Here is an 18,554-nt window from a genome sequence, read left to right as displayed (position 1 = left end):
TCTCTCTCTCTCATGTAATGACGATCACTCAATTCACTAGACAGTAACAATGAACATGGAACAATGAATAGGTATACACACAAGTCACAAACAGATTTCACAAGAAGGTGGGGCCCCTTACCTTTACAGAACACATAGAACAAAAATATGATCTGTCCGTCACAGGTACGTCAGGGCTTCTTCCTCTAGTCGAAATGATGCAGTCTGTCGTCCTTTCTTTCTAATGTCACAATTTGTACTGTCCAAACTCAAAGATTGTTCTTGGAATCTAAGGCGTCGGCCTTATAACAATAAAACTAAAATGTCCACGGCTTTGGCCGGATATGAACAATATACATATATGGGTATAATATCGATGGCATCGGCCAAGGATAAGGCTATAGAAATGTTCTGGCTTTGGCCACAAATCAAAAAGAAGAAAGGTCTTATATCCAAAATTCAACAGGGTTAGAGTTAATTCATTAAATAGTTTCTTTGGCTTTGGCCCCAAATCAACAGGCCCACTAGAATGGGAAAGAAAACAATATATAATTAACCATAGAAAAACAAAAGCAAATAATACTTAAACTAAATCACCTTTACACATATCACAACACTATAAACTTCTCAACACACGTGGTCACTTCCCCACGTGCTTGGCACAAACTATTAGAAAATCACTATTATTAATAAACTCATAATATAAGCAGAAAGATTGAATCGAATGAATAATTCCACCAACCACAAGGCCTGTAACAATTCAAATCACAATTGCTTTTAATAAACTGAAGTAAAACTCTTGCAAGACAGCATCGGCTGAACTTTGCATAGAGAATAAAATACGTCCGAATCGTCGGACGGCCAACTGGTGAATGGGAACGATGAAAATTTTACAAAAACCAAGAAATATAATTTTAAAAGAAAAGAAATACTTAAGAGAATGGTCTCTCTTTGTGTGCCAGAAATGACTCAATGGGAAAATCCATGACCGACCATAAATTAAAACAACTTAAGCGGGTCCTACGCAATACCAAGATCAGTCCCTATATCTATTACACAGAACTCAACAATAAAAGGACGTATACGACATGATCATCACAGCAGGATATTAAGTTAGACATTACGAACTAAGAATAACATTAAGTCTTGCGTATACAATACACCTAAGTAAACATTCATTTCAACATTTCGTGACAGTCGTTTTATTTTGTTATGAGCTTGTTTGTGTCCTCTATTGTCGTGATGGTCGTCACTTTTGTTGTGATTGTAGTTTGTATTGATGATGTGTGTTCTTTGTAAGACCGTCTTCCTCTCTTTGTGCGGTGATTGTTTAACAAAAAAGTGTTGGGTTCGCATGTGAAAAAGCATACATTGAATTTTTAGCAATAGATTACAAATATAAAGTATTAAAAAAAGTGTTAATATTCACTGAATAAAATGCAGGAAACTGGCCTTTGAAAAAAAAAATCATAAAAATCAGACACACACAAAAGCATAATGAAAGCACACAGAAAGAAAAGAAAAACAAACATACTCAGGGTCTGAAAGGGCCCTTCTTGTTGTTGACCCCTTCATATGGTGCAGGGTCACAGATGAATAGCTCCTGGGCCAAATCTGTGCCCTGTGCTTCAGGATCATTATTGTCTCCAAGGTCTGAATTCCCAAGTGGCCCTAAACTCTGTCCTTGTCTTCCTTACACAGGAAAAAAACCCGTTCACAATTGGCTCCAGCTATTGGGGATGGTGAGGAAACCCAAGAAAAATTACATTGCTGAAAATCTGTCACTTGATGAAGTGACCTGGGGCCACATGAGATCCAGACGGGCCTCAGTTGGTTTGGCTTCAAGGACATGAGCTTGTAGATCGGCAAATCGTGTTACAAAGGTGTCTTTAGACACAGCTTGAATCAGGCAGGGGAATCTGTCCAGCAAAGACCTCAAATGTTGAGTCATACCCACGGTAGACAGACAGTCTGGTTGTATCGCAAGTACTAATCTGTATATTTGTAATCAATAGACAATCCTGAAATGGCAGATTAGTTCTCAGATGCTCCACAACCGTCTGATAACTTGCCACCACATTGGAATAAAATTCCTCAATTCTGGCATTTGTCAATCCATTGACTTCTTTTTTGTCTCTTAATAGACGAGCTTCATCCCCTGTTTTAAAAAAAAAGAGTGGAAAAGACAGACTGAATTCTACATCTGTATACATTCAGGAAGCAAATCTGTGTCATTTTTTAAACTTCAAATCGAAACAATTCAGAAATGATGTAGGGTGTCCAAAAGAAAAAGAAATGATATAAATTCCAATTTTTTAAAAATCCATTCAAGTTGCTGATCACATGATGCTTCTTAACTGATTCCGTCCAGGTTTTTATGAGGGTTCTGACAGAGTTATTTTTCCTGAGCATTTTTTACCACTGGGTACCTATCTTATTTTTGGAAAATCCTACCAATAAACAAAAGCTAAAATTGTCCTAATCTTATATGTTACAACTAATTTTACAATAAAATAACAAATAATAAGCAACAGTTCTAAAAATCTAAATTTGACTCTGTGTGGTATTTCTCAAAACATTTTTTTGCATGGAGATGAGGCTTAGTCGAGCATCCACGACAGAAATAATTTGTCCTTTTCTTCTTCCTCTTTGTGCCTCTGTGGCACCACACACATGCTCTGTCCTGTTCCGAATGAGAGATGAGGTGCAGATTACCTACAAACCTCTCAGGGATGGAGGTAGAGGGGCGGCCAGGCTGACGAGCTTCATCCCTAGCTCGATCAGAGTCATTCCGTGAAATAACCGAAAGCTTTGTCATTTCCTCAACAAGTTTGTTTTTTTAATCCAGAAGAGGAATCTTTTTTGTTTTGAGACAGGGTGAATAAAATATGGGCATTGGTCCCACACAGTTCAAACATAAAATAAAAAAGTTTCTTCCACCATTTAACAGTCTTGCGGTTGAAGGTCCCGTAGTAGCCCGTCTGTTGATCCGCCCGATCACATCCATTCATGTTGTTGTTATAGTTATGGATGAAACCGGGTTTCTCCATCACTTTTCCTTTTTTTACAGTTGTAGCCATTTCACACGATGCTTTTGTTGAACAAGCTACTACGGGTTTTCTTGCCTTTTTGTCCCTCCACATGACGCAAGAGATATCTGCCTCTTTGTGAGTTGTAAAAAACCATTTGCGCTCCAAATGCTTCAATTTTAGAGACCGAATTTCCTGAGGGAAACCACGCCGAATTGTGTTGACCGTGCCTGTGTAGTAAAATCCCTTTGCTGATAAGGCTTCCAAAAGTTTCATTGTAGTATAATACCTATCAGCAAAGAGATGATGACCCTTTGAGAATGGTTGCAGAAGAGTCTCAAACTCAAACACTTTCACAGCCTGCCCGTTGTCATGTGGAACGTCCGGATTATAAGACGTCTTTTCTCCAAAGTACGTCGAGATTAACGACATATCCTGTAGTGCTATCCGTCAAGCCAAAGACTTTGATGTGGTATTTCTTTGGCTTTTGGGGGTTGAACATTTTATAGACCCAACGCCCCTGGAATCCCACAACCATCTCATCCAGTGAAAGATTCTGAAATGGATAAAATGCGGATCTAAAATTTTCCAAAAGCATATTCATAAAAGGTTCTATTTTATCCTTCGAAGAGGCTGTGGCAGAATCCGAGCAATGCAACATGCTGTGGAAGATGGATTCAAATCGTGGGCGAGAAAACATATGGTGATACCAAGGTTTGTAACTTGGTGAGTCCTTCGATGCCCAGCATACACGAATTGATGGCGGTTTGTCGATTCCAAGTTGAATTATGACGGCCAGGAATTTGTAGATCTTTGCCCTGGTGACAGGTTTCCAGTTGTTGAAAACAGACTGTCTTAGAGGAGGATTGTTGAGGGCACACCTGTAGGCTGCATATGCATTGATAGCATTGATAAGAAATTCTAAGACTGGTGTCGAAAACAAAAGCAGAAAAGCATCAAGTGGAGTTGACTGCACTGTCAAATTCGCCCGCAGTCCTGGCTCTTGTGGTGGTGAAAATCTGAAATTATTTCTTGTTTCAGCATCACCTTCTGTAATCTGAAATATAAAACAAAAAGGAGATATGAATAGCATGGAAAAATAAAACAAGAAAGAGATTGTACCTATTACTGAGAGTAAAGAATAAAATCCAGCCGTTAAAAAATTGCTATTTGATCAACAAAATGTTCCAAAAAAATTATCCTAGAACATTTGTATATTTAAAAAAGAAAAACAACAAAACACTGATGAGAATAAAAAATAAGAATAGTTGCCCAAAAATTTTGACCAGCAGATTGTTCAGGATAAAAATAACAAAACAATAGAATTTTTTTAAAAAAAGACACACAAGAGTAACGGCAAAGAACAACAAAACAACAACAATAACATCGGCATCAGTGTCAACAGAATCAATCTGATAATGCTATTCTCAGATTTTGACAAAATATCTTTAGTTTCGGTTTGTGTTTACTAGAATGGTAAACACAAACATGAGAGAAAATGAAAAGAGCAAAGTGATGACGGAAAAAAAGTCAAAAAACAAAAACAAAGCAAGTAAAGTAACAAGTACAAGTAGACAAGATTTAGGTTAGCATTGTATTTGTTATCACCCACTTACCTCCGGCCAAACAGGTAAGTCATCAGCAGTAACAGCAGTGATATGCCTTTTCTTGGCAGGGGGAGGAGCAACTGATACCTGGTCTTCGGCTTCGCTATCAGATTCAGATGATACTGAGCCATTGCCATTATTAGTATTATCATTATCCATTTCATCAGTCGATGAATTTCCATCACTTCCACTGTCCGTTTCCAAAGTTTCAAAGAGTAAACGTGCTTGCTCAGCAGTATGTCGTCTTATCCTTGACGGGCCAGCGTCCATGTTTGTTGTCAGTTTCGTAGCAATGATGGTCGCAACAAAAGAATATGTATTTTTAAAATAAAAAGTTGAAGAATTGATATAAGGTGGTTGATTCTGTCAAAGGACGCGCTATTTTTAATGTTTTCTTCCGTTCGGTTGATTAAAAAGTCGGAACAAAGCAAAATATGAACGTTTCTTTTCACATTTCGCTTTTATGCTCACAGCGTAGGAATGGATTCGAGCTCGATTCGGGTTTACGCTGAGAGCGTAGGAATGGAAGGAATCAGTTAAACACCAACAATTGTTTTGGTCAATTTCATGACTTACCATTAAGTAATTTCTTGTTGGCCTTTAATTTATAGCCCAGTTTGTCCTCTCCACATCCCATGCGAGCTTGTTTGCTATTCCAGCAGGAATTACCTATTTCAGTAGGACATCTCTCTACAGTCATGCCATTGAATTTCTGAAGTCATCAATGGCTGCAAAGTTTTGTTTTGATAAACTGTCCTGTATTGCTTTATGAGTCATCTTAATCTCTGGCATTTTATGATTGATCAAACTTCTAAGTAGATGTGGCAGCCATTTGCTGTGATTGCTGAATGTTGTGATGACTTTGTTGTGTCGCTCGACAGGATTATTAGTCTTCGTGTCCAAAGTCATTATTTTTTTGTCCTGAACTGAGCCTTACAATGAACAAAGGATATCCATTTTTTTAGCATGTCGGTTGTCAGAGCAATTGGAAGCTTTACTAAGCATTGTTGAAACGTTGATTCGTTTTATGTATACAGCATTCTTTAAAAAAAAAACAGTCTTTTTTTCAAAGATATACAATGTTAAACCACAGTCTGACGAAATGTCTGAGCCACATGAAATGATGCTGTCGGGGGAGGCAGATTGAACTGCAGATCACTCCGCAACGATTATGTCACTTACAAATGTCTTATCGTAACACCATTGAACTCAATGTTTTGGTTTGGGCGAATAGTTTTGTCAAAGTCTCAGCGTATTCATCCTGAACAATTGCATATCCAACAACATGGCCCTGCCAGTTTTCATCCAAACACACACACACACACACACATGAAAACATACAACGGGTATCCTACATTATTTACACATTATGTACCACCGATATACAACAGATTACTAAACATTTAAATTAAAGTAAACAATCATCTACTTACAATTGGGGTGTCTCCTTCACTTTTTTTGACAACTCGTTGATTTACATATCAGGAATATTAATGGTCCCACTGCAGTTCCTTGAGGGACACCAAATGTTACTTCAGCTATGTCTGGTGTTATTCTGTCAATCACTGCTCTATTTTTAGTATGTTTCTTACGGTATGTGTGGCTTTCTAGTAGCCGAAGAGTGATCAAATGGTAAGGACACACACACAATACTTACCCAGTGAGGATATGTCTCTTCCAGTGTCATCCTTTATTATCTATTTACCTGAACAAAGTATCAAAAAGGTTTTTAAATGATAAATTTTGTGATTTTATTTTAAATCTTTAAAAATACAGCAGGAAACCCTTAGCCAGACCAGTGCAATGGAATGACTCCCATTATTTCATACAAAAGAACTTTCTCATCTTCTTTTTTTTTTTTTTTGGGTGACCCACCAGCTCAATCTGGTATTGAACTCAAATTTTATCATTCAAGCTGAGATTTAAATTAGTTTTGTTTTTGTGTTTTTTGTTGTTTTTTTTGCATCAGGTTCACTCTGACATAATACTGTTTTGAAATTATATGTCACATTTATACCTGTTTACGTTTACTGCTGATGTTAAGTAGTAGATTAGACAACAGTATTAGATTGAGGTTTTTTGCTTTTTCAGGAGTGCAAGGGAACTACCCCAAAATTGTAAACGAATAAAGACTTTGTTGTATCTAACATATTCAATTGTGTGCATTATTCATGGTTTTGTATGTTTTTAAAATCACAGCTATACATGTAATAATTGATATTAAAACACTTCTTTTAATGATTGGATTTATATGTATGTTTTCAAAACACATATGTAACCCTTATGACTGGATCCACATTTATGAAACAATTCAAAACAAGTATGTAACTCTTATGACTGAATCCACATTTATGAAACAATTCAAAACAAGTATGTAACCCTTATGACTGAATCCACATTTATGAAACAATTCAAAACAAGTATGTAACCCTTATGACTGAATCCACATTTATGAAACAATTCAAAACAAGTATGTAACCCTTATGACTGAATCCACATTTATGAAACAATTCAATACAAGTATGTAACCCTTATGACTGAATCCACATTTATGAAACAATTCAAAACAAGTATGTAACCCTTATGACTGAATCCAAATGTATGAAACAATTCAAAACAAGTAACCCTTATCATTGAATGAATATCTTTTAAAAACAAGTTACCCTTAGAACGAATCAGTAAGGATAAAAACAAGTGACCCTCAATACTGAATCAATGTCTTTAAAAACAAGTAACGCCTATAACAGAATTAATGCTCATAAGTTTAAAAGCAAATAATCCTTTTGACTGAATCAATATGTTTTAAAACAAGTTACCCTTTTGACTGAATCAATATGTATTAAAACAAGTTATATACAAGGGATATTTTTTTTCTTTCTTGTGCGGCTATGTGGTCTTGTGGTATGACACTCGCTTTGGGATCGGAAGGTCCTGGGTTCGAACCTCACTCTCGAGTCCTTGGAGAAGGCTCTTTACTACCATTCTCTCACTGTACTCAGGTGTAAAATGAGTACCTAGCCGTTAACAGATTTCTCTCTGTCTGAAAAAATGGTAATATCGCCTAACAGGCGTCGTGTCCCGTTCTAAATGTTAATTGTTGCTGTTGGCCAGGGACCCCCGTGCTTTGAGCACATTTAAAAAAAAAACTTGAGCTTTTATATAGCGCAATATCCACTAAACGTGCTCAAAGCGCTTTACAAGGGGTCCCTGGCCAACAGCAACACATAGCATGTAGGACGAGACATGATGCCTGTCAGGCGATATTACAAATTTTTGGGACAGAGACAACACTGTTATCGGCCAGGTACTCATTTTACACCTGAGTACGGTGAGAGAAATGGAGTAAAGAGCCTTCTCCAAGGACTCAACTATGTGCTGAGGGAGGCTCGAACCCAGGACCTTCCGATCCGAAAGCGAGTGTCATACCACTAGACCACATAGCCGCACAAGTGGATATTGCGCTATATAAAAGCTCTTCTTTTTTTTCTTGTATTTTTCTCTCTGCTTTCTCTGGCACTGTTTCATTCAGACCTTTTTGGATTTTTAATCTCACACCAGTGCCTGCTCCCTAATTTGTCACGTTGTTATCATCAGCAGTCTGCTCGTATGCAAGAGATTCTGTTTTGTGTAAGAGCGATGTAAGAAGTGAACTCTAGTCTTCCTGGTGATGGGGTGTTTTTTTTGCGGGGTTTTTGTGTAGTGTGTGTGTGTGTGTGTGTGTGTGTGTTTATTTTTTAATTCTCAAATATGATTTGATTGTTGAAGGCTCAATTTTGTTATTCATTATTTAATTTGTTATATATATATAAACATCCTGCATCAGTTTTTGAGATTGCATTTTGTATTTTATGGTTTTTAGAAAAGTTTTTACATTTTCTGACGCTTTGATTTTGTTGGAAGTTTTTTAAAAATTATTTTTTAAACATGTTACTTTATGTATTTTTATCTGTTTTTTAACTTTTTATTTACACTAAAAATTCTATTTATTAATTATAGTAATTTGCTTTGTACAGTAGAACCCACTTGCACCAATTACAGTTGAAATACCGGGTGGTTGGATGGGAGCATCACCCTTGAATCGTATACCTATGATGTTCGCATGGGTGTACGATCCGATAGTGATGTCGTTTCTTCTTCTCTTTACTAGCCTATCCTGCTTCTTTGGTTTGTGATTGTATTTTTGACAGGGGATATTTTTTTTTCTGTAAATCTTCTGCCTGTTTGTTCTTGGTTATTTATAATTTAGCTTATGATATCTTTAGGTTATGATTTTGATTTACATTTGTACTATTTTTGTTAGTGTTAGATTGATTGTTTGTTTTTTTTGTTTCAGCGGTCTCTCATATAACCTCAATTGTGTTGGAAGAGACCTAAAGCAACAAACAAACAAACAAGAAAAAAACAGTTGAAATAAATTGTTAGAAATTAAGAATGCATGTTTCTTGCCAAATTTTCTTCTTTTTTTTTTTTTTAAATTTCAATAAAAAGGTAACAAATGTAACGATTACAAAATTTGCAGATTTAAAGATCTCGTGATTATGTACACCAGTCGTTTTGTTTGTTTGTTCCCTTTTTGTTGTTGTTGTTCATGGGTCTCAAATTTCCATTGTTTCAAGTCCTCTGCTACTGCGGTTTTCTTCAGCTTGGCTCCAGGCCCTCAGTAGTATCTATAATATACATCTTCAAAATTCATTGTAAACAGTCTGGTTAGTTGTAAGGGGCTATCCTTGTTTATTTGTTATTTAACAATTTTATAGTATGATTTGTATGTCAATAATTCTATATTTAACCAGCATTGTCATGAATGAGGGTATATTGCTCCACCACTTCATATATGATAATATACGCGTGTTCCGCAGAAACAACGAAATATTCCTTCTTTATATTTATATACATTTTGAGTTAAGAGTTGTTGTTTTTAATGTTAAAATTTTATTTATTTCTTTTTGTATTTTTTAAATTTATGTAGATCTATATGTATTTGTTTTGATATGCCTCAAGTAATGAAATAGCGAAAAAAATTTTTTTTAAAAGGGGGTTCCTGGTCTCCCATAGTGGGCAGGGTGACACTTACTGTGTCTGCTTTCCCCTTATATGTTTTCCAACTTGCTTTCTGTCTTTGTCTTGGAATGAGATTACTTGGTTTTGTCCTGGGCCTGGTCGTAGAGCCTGGCTGCAAGGGAAACACATGCGTACTAGTTCTTGTTGTGGAGATGATATTTTTTTCCCTTGTAAATCATCTATCTCTCTGTTATGTACTGGGGGGGGGGGGGGGGGGGGGGGGGGGGGGAACACTCTTGCTTTTTGGAATTCGACCTTTGTTCCCATCGTGCATTTGCAAGCTCGTGCAGCATTTAGGAGCACATCCGGAATTCCTAAAAGTTAGATTGTAAGAATCTTAAATTAATTATTCCACCCCTAATCTTGGAAAACCTTATCATTTCTTATTAACTCACTCAACCCTAACACCGACTATATCCGTAGTATACCCGACGTTACTCTTACCCCATGCCTATTTATTTCATTTTTATGAGACAAATTATAGGCGTAGTATCAAAGCTAATGTTTTTAATTTTTACATGTTAATGGTAGTTGAATAAAACTATCTATGTACATGCTCATTTTTAATATATATTTTTTCCAATTTTGAAAAGTAGCAAAAATCTCTAGGGTTGAGTGAGTTAAAAACATAATCTTTGAATTGATTTGAACCCATTGAATTATGTATTCAATGATTGCATATTTCCACTCATTTTATTGGCTTAAATATCAGGTGGGAAAGACAGCTGATTGGCCATTTGAAATAATCTTTTGCCTACGAATCCAATGTAAAAAATAGAGAATTCCAAGCGCTTGGGCTTTTCTGATAATTTGGTTTATGATGAAGGGGCAAATTTTTTTAAAATGATCACTACGTATAGATAAATTGAATTCATTGCAAAATAGTCTTTCACAACTTATTGTTTATGAAATATCTAAGAATTTTAATTTTGAGGAACGGAATAAAGGTATTCTTTATGGTTATGGATTTATTAAATTTGTTATTTTTACTCGCAAGCTCTTGGAGTTCAGTGGTGGGTTAAAAATAACTCCTTTATGAAATCCAAAGTCATGAAAGAAGTTTATATTGCATTACATTTAATTTTTTTTTTTTTTTTGGAGGGAGGGGGGTTGCTGACATCACCTAAAAGTGTTGTAATATTCCAAAAGACCAACTTGGCAATTCAAGGTAGTCTATAACTATAACATTTCAATTATAGTTTAAGATAAAGACTTTACGGGGTATTTTGCAATATAATCATTAGTTTCATACAAGGCTGTATGTGTTGCCATGTTATTTTAATGGGGTCTTTAAGGGGGGGGGGGGGGGGGGGGGAGTTGGGTTTTTTTTGGGGGTTTTTATTTTGGGAGGGGGTTTGTCGTTTTTTTTTACCTTGTTTCCTTTATACAAATTGCATTCCGAGCGGAAGTGAACAATGTTCTATTGCATTATGATCGAATTGAATTATAAATAAAATTATCACAATACAAAATTTTACAAATTGATATGGATCTCTTTGTCTTTGACCTTGACTTGAAGTTCTAACCAGCATGAAGAATAAAAAGTACCAATTTTCTTTGTTTAGAACCAAGCTGCTGGTTGCTGGGCGGACGTGACATCAGACTATTGAATCCTAATTGCCATTTCATGGTTTCATCCTGGCCTTGTTTGAAGTCTTTTTTTTTTCTGACCGGGTGGGAGGTGGGGTCTTCTAACCTCCAATGGTGAACAGAGAGGTCATTTGATGTGTCTTCTATTACCGACATCTGATCTGTTTTACCTTACCGTGTCATTGCGGAAACTCATCCAAGCTTTAGGTGGGGTTCCTGACCTCCCTTATTGGGCAGGGTGGCACTTAGTCTTCTTCTATACCCCTATGTCTGTTTTCCAACACGCTTTCTGTCTTTGCCTTGGAGGGAGATTACTTGGTTTTGTCTGGTCGGATACCCTGCCGAGCTGGAAGGGAAATAGTCAAATGTATAGTTGGAGTTTTCACAGATGATGTTTTTTGTCTTGGAAATCATCCCTCTGTGATGAACTGTTATTTCTTTGTTTACATGTTATATATCGATGGCCCGTTGACCAAACCTCTAAAGTAGCGTCTTTGCAATACTATACTTCAGAGGTTTGATCAACGGGCCATCGATATGACTTGTAATCAAATAACATTTTGACATGATGTCATCACATGTAATATTAAAACAAAAAAGTCAAACTCATACTGTTGCGAAAAGAAAGTACCGTATTTATTTGACAAAGTATTTTATCAGAAACATTAAGAAAGACGTAGATACTTGGTGAGAGTTACTATCAGGGTGTCATAGAGAAATAGAATTCCACATCTAAAAATAGACATTGGGGATTGCCCGGATCATGGGGCAATGTCCTAGTAGTACGTAGGGTAACTAGTTCCTTTCCGTTTCAGCTTTACTTTAATCAGATCCAGAGGAACCCAGGTATCCGTTCACTGCCAGGGGAAGAGATTTGTGGTATTCCCCGATTTCAATCAGAAACAAAGCTAAGAATTGATAAATATTTCATTGCTTTTTCATTATACAGCACCAGCCACACTTTTTTGGTAATTTCAGCAATAATAAAAAGGGAAATGGTAGCTTCCCCTATACAGTATTGTTTAAAAGTATGTAGTAAAGTTGTTTTTGTTTGATTTTAATGGTTTTACGGCGCTTGTAACACATTTAGGTCATATCAGCGCCAGTAAAAAGGATGAAAATGGGATAGTAAAGACACTCTTGATGTACAATTAAAAGGACTTGAGGAAAAAGTAAGAGAACGGGGAATTAGTTCAAATAGGGAACAGGTGTAGATTCCGAGAGCACACTATCAGTGTACTTAGTTTGAGATTACCTAAATGTTTCAACCACACACCAGCACAATATCCCACTAAGAAGAATACACTCAAATGTTAATTAATCCTATGTTAAATTAAAAAAAAAAAAATAACAGTACATAACAAAGAGATGATTTACAAGGAAAAAAATATCATCTCCCAAAACATAACTATACACTCAACTCAGCCAGGGTCTGGACAAAACTTATCTAATTCCAAGACAAAGACAGAAAGCAATTGGAAAACAGATACAGGGGGATAGAAGACACAACAAGACCTCCCTGTCCACTATTTTTTGTTTGTTTGTTTGTTGCTTTAGGTCTCTTCCAACACAATTGAGGTTATATGAGAGACCGCTGAAACAAAAAAAACAAGCAATCTTACAAAAATAGTACAAATGTAAATCAAAATCATAACCTAAAGATATCATAAGCTAAATTATAAATAACCATGAACAAACAGGCAGAAGATTTACAGAGAAAAAAAATATCCCCTGCCAAAAATACAATCACAAACCAAAGAAGCAGGATAGACTAGTAAAGAGAAGAAGAAACGACATCACTATCGGATCGTACACCCATGCGAACATCATAGGTATATGATTCAAGGGTGATGCTCCCATCCAACCACCCGCTCTGTCCACTATGGGAGGTCGGGAACCCCACCCAGTATGTAATAAAGAAATGACCAACAAATAACATAAACATGTTTGTTTGTTGCTTTAGGTCTCTTCCAACACAATTGAGGTTATATGAGAGACCGCTGAAACAAAAAAACAAGCAATCTAACAAAAATAGTACAAATGTCAATCAAAATCATAACCTAAAGATATCATAAGCTAAATTATAAATAACCAAGAACAAACAGGCAGAGGATTTACAGGAAAAAAAAAATATCCCCTGTCAAAAATACAATCACAAACCAAAGAAGCAGGATAGGCTAGTAAAGAGAAGAAGAAACGACATCACTATCGGATCGTACACCCATGCGAACATCATAGGTATATGATTAAACATGTCAGCGAGTGTGAAAAAAAAAACTCAAAATGCCTTGTGAGAAAACATTTTACACTTATAATTTTTATGATCCATGCTATAACAACAGAAAAAATATAAATATGTAAGTTTTGCTGTAACTGTAATAAAGCATAAATTCCAATTTTCCATTAAAATGTAACAATGGTTGCCTTCGTTACATCCAGCAAAATAAAATACAATGTTTTACGCAGAGCGAATCAAGACAATTAAACTAAGTCTTATTCTGTTTTACATCACTGTTGACTGTATAAAGTGCAGCCAAAATAAATAAACTTAAAAAATATAGTAAACGTAAAACATCACCATTGCTAGAATTATTACATTTTAAAACCAAAAGTCGTTATTATTTCAAAGCAATTTAGATTATTTCAATAAATTTGTTTAATTACAAAAGAAGGAATGATGCTGGTGACTACTTTAAGGTCATTTTAGCGCTTATTTAACTCTCTCCTAACTGACCATCTTCATGATTTTTCCAGAAATACACCTACCCCAGGGATGCCACCAGGCAAATTTTTAAAAGCCTGAAAACTTGCGCGGACGAGATACAAATCATGTCAAGGGCTTTGTAGGGCTATCAAAAATATCAAATTTGGAATATTGTTTCAGTATTTATTATTGCAATTGAGAGCAAATAACACACAAAAGACAGGAGAGTTAACAGTTTTCAAATTGATAAAATAAGGTGCTGAAAACAAAATATAGACAAATTAATATCAATAGCTATCAGGGGTGAGAATGACTGGTCACATAAAAGGAAGAAATTTTTCATTGTGAAGATCATGACCCACCCAATACAGAACTTGACTTTTTTTACACTAAAATTCATTAGAAATAATTAGAAATACGTACATACTAGATATGCATATTTTTGTTTGTGCAGCAAAACAAGCTCGAAAGAACAACAAAGAGTTTTCATAAAATGTAATGTGCAGAACAAATCTGATTAAGAAACATGTTCATTGTATCATAACAAATGTGACGATTTTCCTGTAGTTGGTAAGGAGAGGGTTAAGAAAAGAAAGATAGTTTTTGAAAGATATTTTATAAATCCATATGTACAGTTCAGTGTCTGTTTTGTTTTTGTTTTGTTTTTAAGGGTTTTACGGCGCTTGCAACACATTTTAAAGGTTATATCAGCGCCAGTAAAAAGGAAGAAAATGGGATAGTAAAAAGTTCTAGAATTACAATTAAAGCACCCAAGAAAAAGTAAGACAAAGGGGAACTGGGAACAAATAGGGATCAGATGTAGATTCCAAGGGCATACCGCCAATGTACTCAGTTTGACATCACCTACAAGTCTCATCCAGACACAAGCACAAAATCCAACAAAGAGGAATACACTCAAATGCTTACATTATACATTCAAAATAATAATAATAATAATAATACATAACAGAGAGATGATTTACAAGGAAAAAAATATAATCTACCAAAACAATAACTATGCATTTGACTGTTTCCCTCCCAGCTAGGACTCCGGCCAGGGTCAGGACAAAACCAAGTAATCTCATACCAAGACAACGACAGGAAACAATTGGAAAACGGGTATGGGGGGATAGAAGACACAGCATGTACCTCCCTGCCCACTATGGGAGGTCAGGATCCGCATCCAGAAAGAAAACGTTAGCAACAGAAACATGACACTGACTTTCTGAAGAATCGGGGAGAAAAGAGAATTATTATCAGTCAGTTCTTTGGCTCTTTGCTATCGGTAACAGTAAGTATCAAATGATTGAACACTTTCCGGATAAGGCCATGTTTTACACATTTTTTCTTTTAAAAATAATACCCTGTTACAACAGAGTTGATGGTAAATAACAGTTGCTATTACTATTATTCCCTTCTTGAACACAAAAACGGTAAATACGTTGTTTTCTTGATCACGATGAACACATTCAATACTAAATATTTCCCCAAACATCTGAAAGGGTGTGTAATTACATACAATTCTAAATATTTCCCCAAACATCTGAAAGGGTATGTAATTACATACAATTCTAAATATTTCCCCAAACATCTGAAAGGATGAGTAATTACATACAATTCTAAATATTTCCCCAAACATCTGAAAGGATGAGTAATTACATACAATTCTAAATATTTCCCCAAACATCTGAAAGGGTGAGTAATTACATACAATTCTAAATATTTCCCCAAGCATCTGAAAGGGTGAGTATTACAAATTACATACAATTCTAAATCATATTTTCTAAATGAACATTTACAATATTTAATATTTTCCAGATAAAAAAGGATTACATACATATTTTCAACGTAATAATAAAAGTTTCCAATGAAATCCTTGATGTATTTTTGTTCCTCTTGCGTACTACAGACAACCCATCCGACCATCAAAAAGAAACCCCAGGGTTTTCAAGGACATTCAACATCATTAAGAAACCCAAACATCCATCAATTTTTACATCATTAATGCATCAATTATTATTCCAATCCGAGATCAAAATTTTCGATTGATCACAAATAGAACACTAGTAAACAGGAAATGAAATTTTCAAATACTTTGAAAAAAAAAATGTATTTCAACTTTTGACCAGAATATTCATCCTTCAAATATCGATTGATTAACTCACTCAACCCTAACACCGACTATATCCGTAGTTTACCAGGGTTACTTTTACCCCATGCCTATTTATTACATATTTCTGAGAAAAATTATAGGCGTAGAATCAAAGGTATTGTTTTAGTTTCAGCATGTTAATGGTAGTTGATGAAAACTATCAATGTACCTACATGCTCAATTTTAATAAATTTGTACCAATTTTGAAAAGTAGCAAAAATCTCTAGGATTGAGTGAGTTAAAATGACCATCATCTTGCCAAAAATGCTCAAACCTGGGACATGACATATTCCCTGATTTGACAGTTTTTTGGGAAAAATTAGGGTAATTTTATTCGATCATTATTTCTTTTGAAGGATACGTTTTTCTGGCCCTAATTCTGAATACAAGTTGTTTTTAGAGTACAGCAGAATAAATCAATATTAACGCATTCACTTAGAAATGATTCTTTTGAAATGCTTTAAAATAGATTTGTATCGATTCATTTTCAGATACAATGTTAAGTCATTCAAAAATATAGATGTATATACTTATTTCGCCGCCCTAAGAAGCCATTGTACTGGCTCAAACAGATTTGTCGGCGATAATTGTTTTTTCTTTTTAAAAGGTGAGATAATAAATAGTTGACAACCAAAGGATCCCTAGGGTAAATTATAACAATTTTATATGTGTCTGTGGCAGATCTGAACTTAATATATTAATAATAGGAGTAGTTATAAAAGTAATAATAATAATATGAAAAATAATACTAATAATAACAGATAGCACCATTCAAGAGACGGTTGAAATTCTTTGACTAGATTTGACTAAAGAGACAGATCTACACTGAATTACCATCAAATTAAAGTGTAATCATAAAAGGATGTGACCTGAATTTAGATTGGCTTGTTTGGTTGGTAGGACTTTTATTTAGCCCTAATAAAATGGAATACATTGTAGGCAGTTTACATGTCCCGAGGAGAGAGCAGCTTTCCTCCTGCTTTAACAGAAATTCCACCCACCACCCCAATGTCGACAAATTTTGATATTCACTACTCTATGCTGACTACTTTACATAGACTCTGTAGTTGTACATTGAATGGTAACATCAGCGAAGACTCTTATCAAAATCTGTTACCGGGGGTCCCCGATAGCTCAGTTGGTAGAGTACTCGCTTCACACTTAAAGGGACCAAGATTGATCCCGGGTGCAGTCAAGATTACTTCTGACCCTCCTGTCCACCCAGCAGTGAATGGGTAGCTGAGTCTGTTAGATTTGGTGGAAAGTACTTTGCTATTGACTAGTGTCCTATCAAAAGGATAGCAAGCAATTGTTGTTATTGTCCGTTTCACGCTATAGAAACCAGGACAAACTTCGGCTCCATGTGCCAAATGGCTCTGAAGAACAACTTATCACAATCTGCTACAAAGATTCATACATCTTAACATTTTAAGACAAACATTCCTGGAAATTACGAAATTTCGGTTGCAATTTCAGAACTTCATGAGTATTTCTAAGTAATTAAAACGGATTGAAAATGAAAGTTTTATGCCAGACTACAGAATTCTAAGGATTTTGAAGTGTTACTTAAGCATGTTGATCTATAAAGTTAATTATAACGGCTATTATTTTGATCTCCTAAACATTACGGATTTTGGAATTTTCAAACAAGTACAGTAGACCTGCCTACCATCATCATGGCTAAATTTAACACAAAACTTTGATAAAATTGATGAAACATTGGGTACTATAAATTTTGGACAGAATTTCAATCGGTTAAAGTGATCCTAATCTTGTCAAAAGCTCTCAGACCTGGAATTGACATGAAGTCATTAGATAAAGGACGAGTTTTCTGACCAAAATTCAAACATACAAGTTGTTTGGGGTTTTATAATTCGCTTGGCTTGTTTACAATACATTGTCTCAACCTCATAGACCGTCATGGAAGAATTCTAAGCGGTCTCTGTTGATTCTATATTTTTATTTCTATGCAATATATCGGCACCCCATGAAAATTATTTAAAGATTTAGTCATAATTCGAAAGTAAATGCAGACTTCACCTCGAGTCAATAATAATAATAATTATAATAATAATAATAATAATAATAATAATAATAAGAAGAAGAAGAAGAAGAAGAAGAAGAACAATAATAATAATAGTAGTAGTAGTAATAATAATAATAATAATAATAATAATAAAACAATAATAATAATAATAATAATAATAATAATAATATAATAATAATAATAATAATAATAATAATAATAATAATAATAATAATAATAATAAACAACAATAATAATAACAATAAAAACAATATCTATATGAGCATATTTCACTGGTATGTTCACAGTGTGCACAATAACTACATTACAAAGTGGTCCTATTAAACGAGTGTATATTATTGTATAAGAAACTATGAAGACTCCAATGGTGTTTCACTGAGCACTC

General features: G+C 35.0%; 1 long non-coding RNA gene across 1 annotated transcript; it reads right to left on the bottom strand.

The window, feature by feature from the left end:
- Positions 1–11,878: 11,878 nt before the first annotated feature.
- LOC144976630 (uncharacterized) lies at positions 11,879–17,784 on the bottom strand. The gene is made up of 2 exons (XR_013646129.1): positions 13,148–17,784; positions 11,879–12,792 (listed from the first exon to the last, which is right to left on the bottom strand). It is a non-coding gene; the product is annotated as an uncharacterized LOC144976630 (long non-coding RNA).
- Positions 17,785–18,554: the final 770 nt, after the last annotated feature.

The sequence above is a fragment of the Berghia stephanieae genome, chromosome 7 (genome assembly GCF_034508935.2).
Source record: "Berghia stephanieae isolate SIO BIC M18660-M18661 chromosome 7, UCSD_Bste_1.3, whole genome shotgun sequence".
Taxonomy (NCBI): domain Eukaryota; kingdom Metazoa; phylum Mollusca; class Gastropoda; order Nudibranchia; family Aeolidiidae; genus Berghia; species Berghia stephanieae.
This window is presented reverse-complemented; position numbering and strand designations above follow the sequence as displayed.